This window comes from Babylonia areolata, chromosome 28 (genome assembly GCF_041734735.1).
Source record: "Babylonia areolata isolate BAREFJ2019XMU chromosome 28, ASM4173473v1, whole genome shotgun sequence".
Taxonomy (NCBI): domain Eukaryota; kingdom Metazoa; phylum Mollusca; class Gastropoda; order Neogastropoda; family Buccinidae; genus Babylonia; species Babylonia areolata.
In genome coordinates, this window is record NC_134903.1 from 18376285 (window position 1) to 18384037 (window position 7753).

Here is a 7753-nt window from a genome sequence, read left to right on the forward strand (position 1 = left end):
GCGGGGGGGGGGGGGTGGAGAGGGATGAGGCAGACAGACAGACAGACAATGATGCGTGCGCGCACGCACGCACACACACACACACCACACACACACACACCATTCAGAGAGAGAGGGGGAGGGAGTTGGGGGGGGGGGGGAGGTGGGGTCGTGTTAACTCCGTAGAAGCCATTCAGACATGTACCTTCATTTAAAATTTCGAAAAACAAAATGAATTTAAAAGTTTGTTAGCATATGTATCTCAATATGTGTGGGGGAGAGACGGGGGTGAAAGGAAGAGACTCTTTTAGATTTTTAACCAATGAAAATACGCATGCCTGTTTGTGCAGGAGGCCACGGGCACGTCAGCTACAACGACAGCCCCCACTGTAGACCGCCCCCCGGCGGACACGGGCATGGAGGACACGGGGGTACATTACATCGTTATGCAACTCTTGTTGTTGTCGTTGTTGTTCTTGTTGTTGTCGTTGTTGTCATCGTCGTCGTTGTCCTTTACTTTGTTGTCAAGTTGTTGTTGTTAATGTTTGGAACGTATATATATATATATATACATCTTTGTATATATGTGTGTGGGGTTGGGGGTGGGAGATATGGGCGTATGTGTGTGTGCTTGTACAAGTAAGTGTTCATCTCTGTGAGTGTGTGTTTGTGTGTGTGTGTGTGTGTGTGTGTGTGTGTGTGTGTGTGTGTGTGTGTGTGTGTGCCGTGGAAGCTGCGATACGTAGACTAGAAATGAGTGTGTGGAGGAGGGGGGTAGAGGAGGTGCAAGGTAGTGTGTGTGTGTGTGTGTGTGTGTGTGTGTGTGTGTTGGAGCTCATGTACGTTTATATGTATTTGACTGTGCTTTCATATCTGTGAAACTGCATGTTTGGTGCATTTCTGTTATGCATGTGTGGGTGTATGTGTGAATGTGTGTCTTCATGTTTTACATTTATTCGCTTATTTATCACCATTGTTGTCTTATTTATTTATTTATTTATTTTTTATTATCATTTTATTAGTATTACTATTATTATTATTACTACTACCTTTTTCTATATTATAATTATTATTTATTTAGTTATTTATTTATTTATGTAAGCTTATCTATTATTTATTCCCCCGTTGTTGTTTTTTTGTTTTGTTTTTTTGTTGTTGTTTTTGTTTTTTTGCGTGTTTTTTTCTCAAGGCCTGACTAAGCGTGTTGGGTTACGCTGCTGGTCAGGCATCTGCTTGGCAGATGTGGTGTAGCGTATATGGTTTTGTCCGAACGCAGTGACGCCTCCTTGAGCTACTGAAACTGAAACTGTTAATGTTGTCTTGGCGTCGTTGACGTCGTTATTGTCATCGTCGTCCTTGTCCTTTACTTTGTTGTCAAGTTGTTGTTGTTGTTGTTAATGTTGTCTTGGCGTTGTTGACGTCGTTATTGTCATCGTCGTCGTTGTCATTTACTTTGTTGTCAAGTTGTTGTTGTTGTTGTTAATGTTTGGAACATATACATATACATCTTTGTATATATGTGTGTGGGGTTGGGGGTGGGAGATATGGGCGTATGTGTGTGTGCTTGTACAAGTAAGTGTTCATCTCTGTGAGTGTTTGTGTGTGTGTGTGTGTGTGTGTGTGCCGTGGAAGCTGCGATACGTAGACTAGAAATGAGTGTGTGGAGGAGGGGGGTAGAGGAGGTGCAAGGTAGTGTGTATGTGTGTGTGTGTGTGTGTGTGTGTGTGTGTGTGTGTTGGAGCTCATGTACGTTTATATGTATTTGACTGTGCTTTCATATCTGTGAAACTGCATGTTTGGTGCATTTCTGTTATGCATGTGTGGGTGTATGTGTGAATGTGTGTCTTCATGTTTTACATTTATTTTATCATTTTATTAGTATTACTATTATTATTACTACTACCTTTTCTATATTATAATTATTATTTATTTAGTTATTTATTTATTTATGTAAGCTTATCTATTATTTATTCCCCCGTTGTTGTTTTTTGTTTGTTTTTTTGTTGTTGTTGTTTTTGTTTTTTTGTGTGTTTTTTTCTCAAGGCCTGACTAAGCGTGTTGGGTTACGCTGCTGGTCAGGCATCTGCTTGGCAGATGTGGTGTAGCGTATATGGTTTTGTCCGAACGCAGTGACGCCTCCTTGAGCTACTGAAACTGAAACTGTTAATGTTGTCTTGGCGTCGTTGACGTCGTTATTGTCATCGTCGTCGTTGTCATTTACTTTGTTGTCAAGTTGTTGTTATTGTTGTCATTGGCGTCGTTGACGTTGTTGTTGTCATCGTCGTCGTCGTTGTTTTGGTTGTTGTTGTTGTTGCGGCTGGTGATGTTATTGTTATTGTTGTAGTTGTCATTGTGGTTGTTGTTGTTGTTGTTGTGGTCGTCGTCGTTGTTGTTCTTGTCGTCAGTTGTTGTCACGGTTATTGTCGTTGTCGTTATTGTTTTTGTTTTGTTTTTTTTGTTGTTGTTGTTGCTGTAGTTCTTGTTGTCGGTGTTGTTTTGTTTTGTATTATTTGTTTTTATTGTAATTATCATTTTTAACTCACTCAGTACGGCCAGTCCTCTCTTCTCCTCTACACAGACCCCTCGGATGTCCAGTGGGTATCTCAATGACTCAACCTTTAGCTTCCGTCGTCAGAATTGTGGTATTCTTTGTCAACATTCACCTCTTCAGTATAAGAGCCTTCCGCTTGCAATATTTTGATGATGGTAACTGGGGTGAAACGCTGGTAACGTCGTCTCTTTCGCCGTTCGTATGGAGAGAGTTAACATAATAAGCTATTGTAGAGTGCTTCGGCGACAATAATATTATGCAAGGGTGTTTCCATTTTGTAACATGATAAATAAATAAATAATTTGATAATTTGGGTAGGGGTTATTAGAATGTGCCACATGTTATACCTGTTGATGCTACAGCTGCTGCTGTTGTTCTTATTATTATTAACCCCATGAATGCTGCTGATGATGAGTATGCTGGTCAGTGAGGTAAGACAGAGCTTGCACGTTCGATGTCGATCACCATGTACCACTGCGTATTAGGACCTAACTCCTCGGATTTTTTGCATTTCTTTTGTTCACTGCAAAAGCAATGGCACCATTAATGAGTACACAAAAAGTCGTGATTGACTTTCAAACACCGGACTCATTTTACCAACATTCGGCCATTAAATTAAGGGGTTAACAATTGTTGTTGTTGTTGTTGTTGACTGTTGTAGCTGTTGGTAATTATTTTCGTTTTTGTTGTTGCTGCTGTTACTGACGCTTCTGTTGCTAATGATGGTGTTGCTTTGTTTCCCCATTTCAGAACTGCAGGGTAATGTGTGTGTGTGTGTGTGTGTGTTGTGTGTGTGTTGGGGCTCATGTACGTTTATACATGTGTATTTGACTGTGCTTTCATATCTGTGAAACTGCATGTTTGGTGCATATCTGTTATGCATGTGTGGGTGTATGTGTGAATGTGTGTCTTCATGTTTTACATTTATTTGCTTATTTATCATCATTGTTGTCTTATTTATTCATCTATTTATTTATTTATTTATTTATTTATTATTATTATTATTACTACTACCCCTTTTTCATATATTATAATTATTATTTATTTATCTATTTACTTATTTATGTACGCTTATCTATTATTTATTCACCTTTTTTTTCTTTTCTTTTTTTTCTCAAGGCCTGACTAAGCGCGTTGGGTTACGCTGATGGTCAGGCATCTGCTTGGCAGATGTGGTGTAGCGTATATGGATTTGTCCGAACGCAGTGACGCCTCCTTGCGCTACTGAAACTGAAACAGAACTGCCCATCTTTGAGGCCATGCTAGTCATACAAAAGTAATACTGTGGTGATCTCTCCCTCCAAGTGTGAAAAGAAGTAAAGAAATGCATATTGATAGACAAACAGACACACAGTGGGATATATAGATAGATAGATAGATAGATTAAATAGATAGATAGATAGATAGATCACACTGAATCGTTAACAGAGTTTCGTCGCCCGAAAAATAGTCGACGTGTCAACATTTTTATTTCTATGACCTCTAAAATACAACGAACGAACAAACGAACGAACGGATGAATGAATGAATGAATGAACGAACGAACGAACGAACGAATGAATGAACGAACGAACGAACGAATGAATGAATGAATGAATAAATGAATGAACGAACGAACAAGCGAACGAACGAATGAATGAATACACAACCCATGAAAGAACAAAATGACCGAAAATGGATGGAATGGTGGATGGGTGCTTTTATTCTCAGATTGGAGCACATCAGAATACAGCTTCTCCACCTTGGTTTTTTGCTTGTATGATGCAGTCTGACGAAGGATGAACTTTTTCTTTTCTTCTTTTTCTTCATTTTCCCCCCTTTCTTCCTTCCTTTATTCTTTTCTTTCTTTGTGCAGACGGACATGGAGGGGGTCATGATGATGTAAGTTTTAACTTCTTTTTTTCTCCTTTGTTCATTTGGGATAACCTAAGCGAGTCAGTGAGAGAGAGAGAGAGAGAGAGAGAGAGAGAGAGAGAGAGAGAGAGAGAGTGTGTGTGTGTGTGTGTGTTCTACGTACGCGCACGCATGTGTATGATCATGTGAACGTTAACATTTGTTTGTTTGTTTCAAAAGGGGCGGGTGGAGGGGAGGGGAGAGGGGCGGGGGGATGAGGTTGGGAGGTGTAAATTCATGCAGGGAAAAAACGAAAAACGAAAAAAAAAAACCCACAAAAAAACGGCGCATTACAACGGTTACGCATCATTTTCCTTCTCTCAATTGTAGAAATGTAAGTAAGCTTACGACGATACAAAGAAATAATTTACATGCATCTAGACATCGAGATAATGTAATGTATAATTCGTGACATGGATTGTGTATGACATGTTCAGGAAGGTCACGGTGAAGGTCATGGAGGTGGGGGTCACTAAGATCAAGGTCACCGTGGTTACCATGGCGACTTCATTCACGGAAGTTGAGTGAGTAGTCTCCCCTATAAGTATGTGTCACTTCAGGTGAACAGTCTGAGGCGGAGTTGGGGGTGAAAATGAAGGGGATCCTTGTTTAACTCTCTGTGTACGTGGGGAACGGGGTGGGGTTGTTTATTTTATAGTCGGACTCCATTCTGTGTGTTTTGATCATTTCAACTCGCAAACATTGATTGTAAGTTTTTATGTTGCCTATTGTTATTGCTGCTGCTATGCTATTTATCTTTGATAATGGGTGATGGTAGTGGTGATGGTGACAACTAATTATTCTTATAATTATGAATGTTTTATTTCGTTTCTATGATTTCTTTTTTTTCTACATCATATCAAAACAGGAAGTCGATAAATAAATATAGACAAACATGAACTAAGCATGTTCACTGATTTCTATACTAACTGCATATCACATCATAGTTGAGTTCCTTGTACACACATAATACATGCATACAAACACACAGATATATATATATATATATATATATATATATATATATATATATATATACTCAATGCTCGGTTTATATCAGTGATTGACATAAGCTTTACAGCAAGGTGAGGGCAGTATGATAAATGGTTTCTCCACTCCAATGGGAATTCATTTAGTGTGAGTCTTTTGCGAAGGACTATGACTCTCAAAACTAGGAGGCAAGATTGCACTGACGGTTAGTGCTGCAGCCTTGAGGTCTAGTTGGCCTATGGGGACCATCTCAACGCTGATTGTCCAAAAGGCACTCTCCCCACTATAATCAAATTATAGCCCAAATAATCAGGACAGCAGTTGCCTCCTCTGGTGATCATACTCAGACACGACCAATGTAAATCCTACATTCTGACATTCATACAAACTTTCAGATAGGTGATACTAATCATTAATTTATCAAGCAATGGAATGGCTGCGTGAGAAATTGACTGATCGAGTTCTTGAACGATTGATTGACTGGTTTTGAGATTGGCAGACATCGTTTCATTTGTTAGTCGATTGCTTTAACTGACTGACGAATTTTGATTTTTTTTTTTTCCTCAGGCTTACACTCTATCTATTGGCTGTGCTCTACTGTCACTATTGCCTTCAACTACGTTAATCCTTACCGTGTCCTCATCCCCAAGCTTCGGCCAATTCCGGCCATCTTCGTGAGTCCCCGTCTCCTGCTTCCGACGACAGTCGATGACATCGGAAGTGACACGAGTGTCGTTTTTTTTTTTTTTTTTTTGTTTTTGTTTTTTATGTGTAGTGGACATTTGATGCTTAAACCTTTGTTTTGCTTTGAGTGTGTGCGTGGAAGTGGAAGTGAGAGTGAGAGAGAAAGAGAAAGGGGGGGCGGGGGGGGGGGGGGAGGAGTGAGGGGGGGAGAGTGTGGGGCGGCGAAGAATGGAAAACGTTTTTGATAACGCGTCACTATCAGTAACCGATCAGAGAAAGTTCAGGAAGCTTACTGAAAAGAAAATAATTTTATTGATATACATGGGAAGGAATACACCATTTTCATCGCAGTACGATCAGTTTAGATAGGTTTTTTGTTCAAATCAATGTGGAAAAAAAACCCATTGTATTAGTTCACATTCACATCTGTTCCAAAACAGCACTGTCTTATGTGAAACATAATCGCATTCAAATAAACAGAACTCTAGAAATATCCATATTGCCTCCCTTGGCTTACAAATATACCAAGTCGATAATAATTATTGAAAGTGATACAATTATGCACTTCGGATATTTATTTAGAGAAAAAAAAGGGTTGGGTTTTGGGGGTTACTATGACAACTAATGTGATCTACAAAATCAATGCCTTGCTTTTTAATTCTATAACGGTAAGCAGAACAGCCCCCCCCCCCCCCACACACACACACTCACACACACACACATGTGTGTATATATATATAGATATTTATATATAAATAATTTTATTGTATATCATCGTGCCCTGGTCTCTGCTCCTTGCAGAAAGCACTGAAGTAAATACCAAGACCGGTAAACTATAAAAAAAAAAAAAAATATATATATATATATATATATATATATATCAACAACAGTAGGCTCTGTATGTCTTTACAACCTGTATTCTTCAGAAGCAGCAAATTTTCGCTGTAAAAACAGCTTCTTCAGGCAAGAATACAAGTTTTAAAGACATGCAGAGCCTACTGTTGTTGATACTTCTCTCTCTCTCTCTCTCTCTCTCTCTATATATATATATATATATGTGTGTGTGTGTGTGTACACGGAGTGAGATTTGTTTTAGGAGATGAACGTCTGGCCTAATATCCTTATTTCTCCAGCACAGGTATGCGCTACACGAAACATAATTATCATGAAAGCCGTATGACGGAGTCAAAATAAAGATATTCTTTGATCATATTTCAATAACACAATAAAACTCAGATCACCCATTCTGAATTTGGTTGCACATATGTATGCTTGTCGTATCGTTGTGTGTGTGTGTGTGTGTGTGTGTGTGTGTGTGTGTGTTTCATTTATACTGGGCAACGCTCGTACTTTATATTGATAAGTATATACTTTTTTGTCACATGTCTGTCAGAGTGTGTGTGTGTGTGTGTGTGTGTGTGTGTGTGTGTGTGTGTGTGTGTGTGTGTGTGTGTGTGCCTGAAATCTGATTGAATGACACAGAAAACGAATGACTGATGAGCGCCCAATGGCAGCCGTCAATCGGCTCTACCCAGGTAGGCAGCCTGTTGTGTAAATGGCCCCGAGTTTATAAAGCGCTGGGAGCTTCGTCTCTGACCGCAGATAGGCGCTGTGCAAGTATTCATAATTTATCATCATCATCATTCATAAGTATTC

General features: G+C 39.4%; 1 long non-coding RNA gene across 1 annotated transcript in view; it reads left to right on the forward strand.

The window, feature by feature from the left end:
• The window catches only part of LOC143302097 (uncharacterized), a 10142-nt gene extending 4082 nt beyond the window's left edge, over positions 1–6060 (forward strand). Inside the window, exons 3-6 of the long non-coding RNA XR_013057878.1 lie at positions 330–410; positions 4386–4411; positions 4861–4947; positions 5981–6060. This is a non-coding gene — a long non-coding RNA (uncharacterized LOC143302097). The remainder of the gene's footprint in view (positions 1–329; positions 411–4385; positions 4412–4860; positions 4948–5980) is intronic.
• Positions 6061–7753: the final 1693 nt, after the last annotated feature.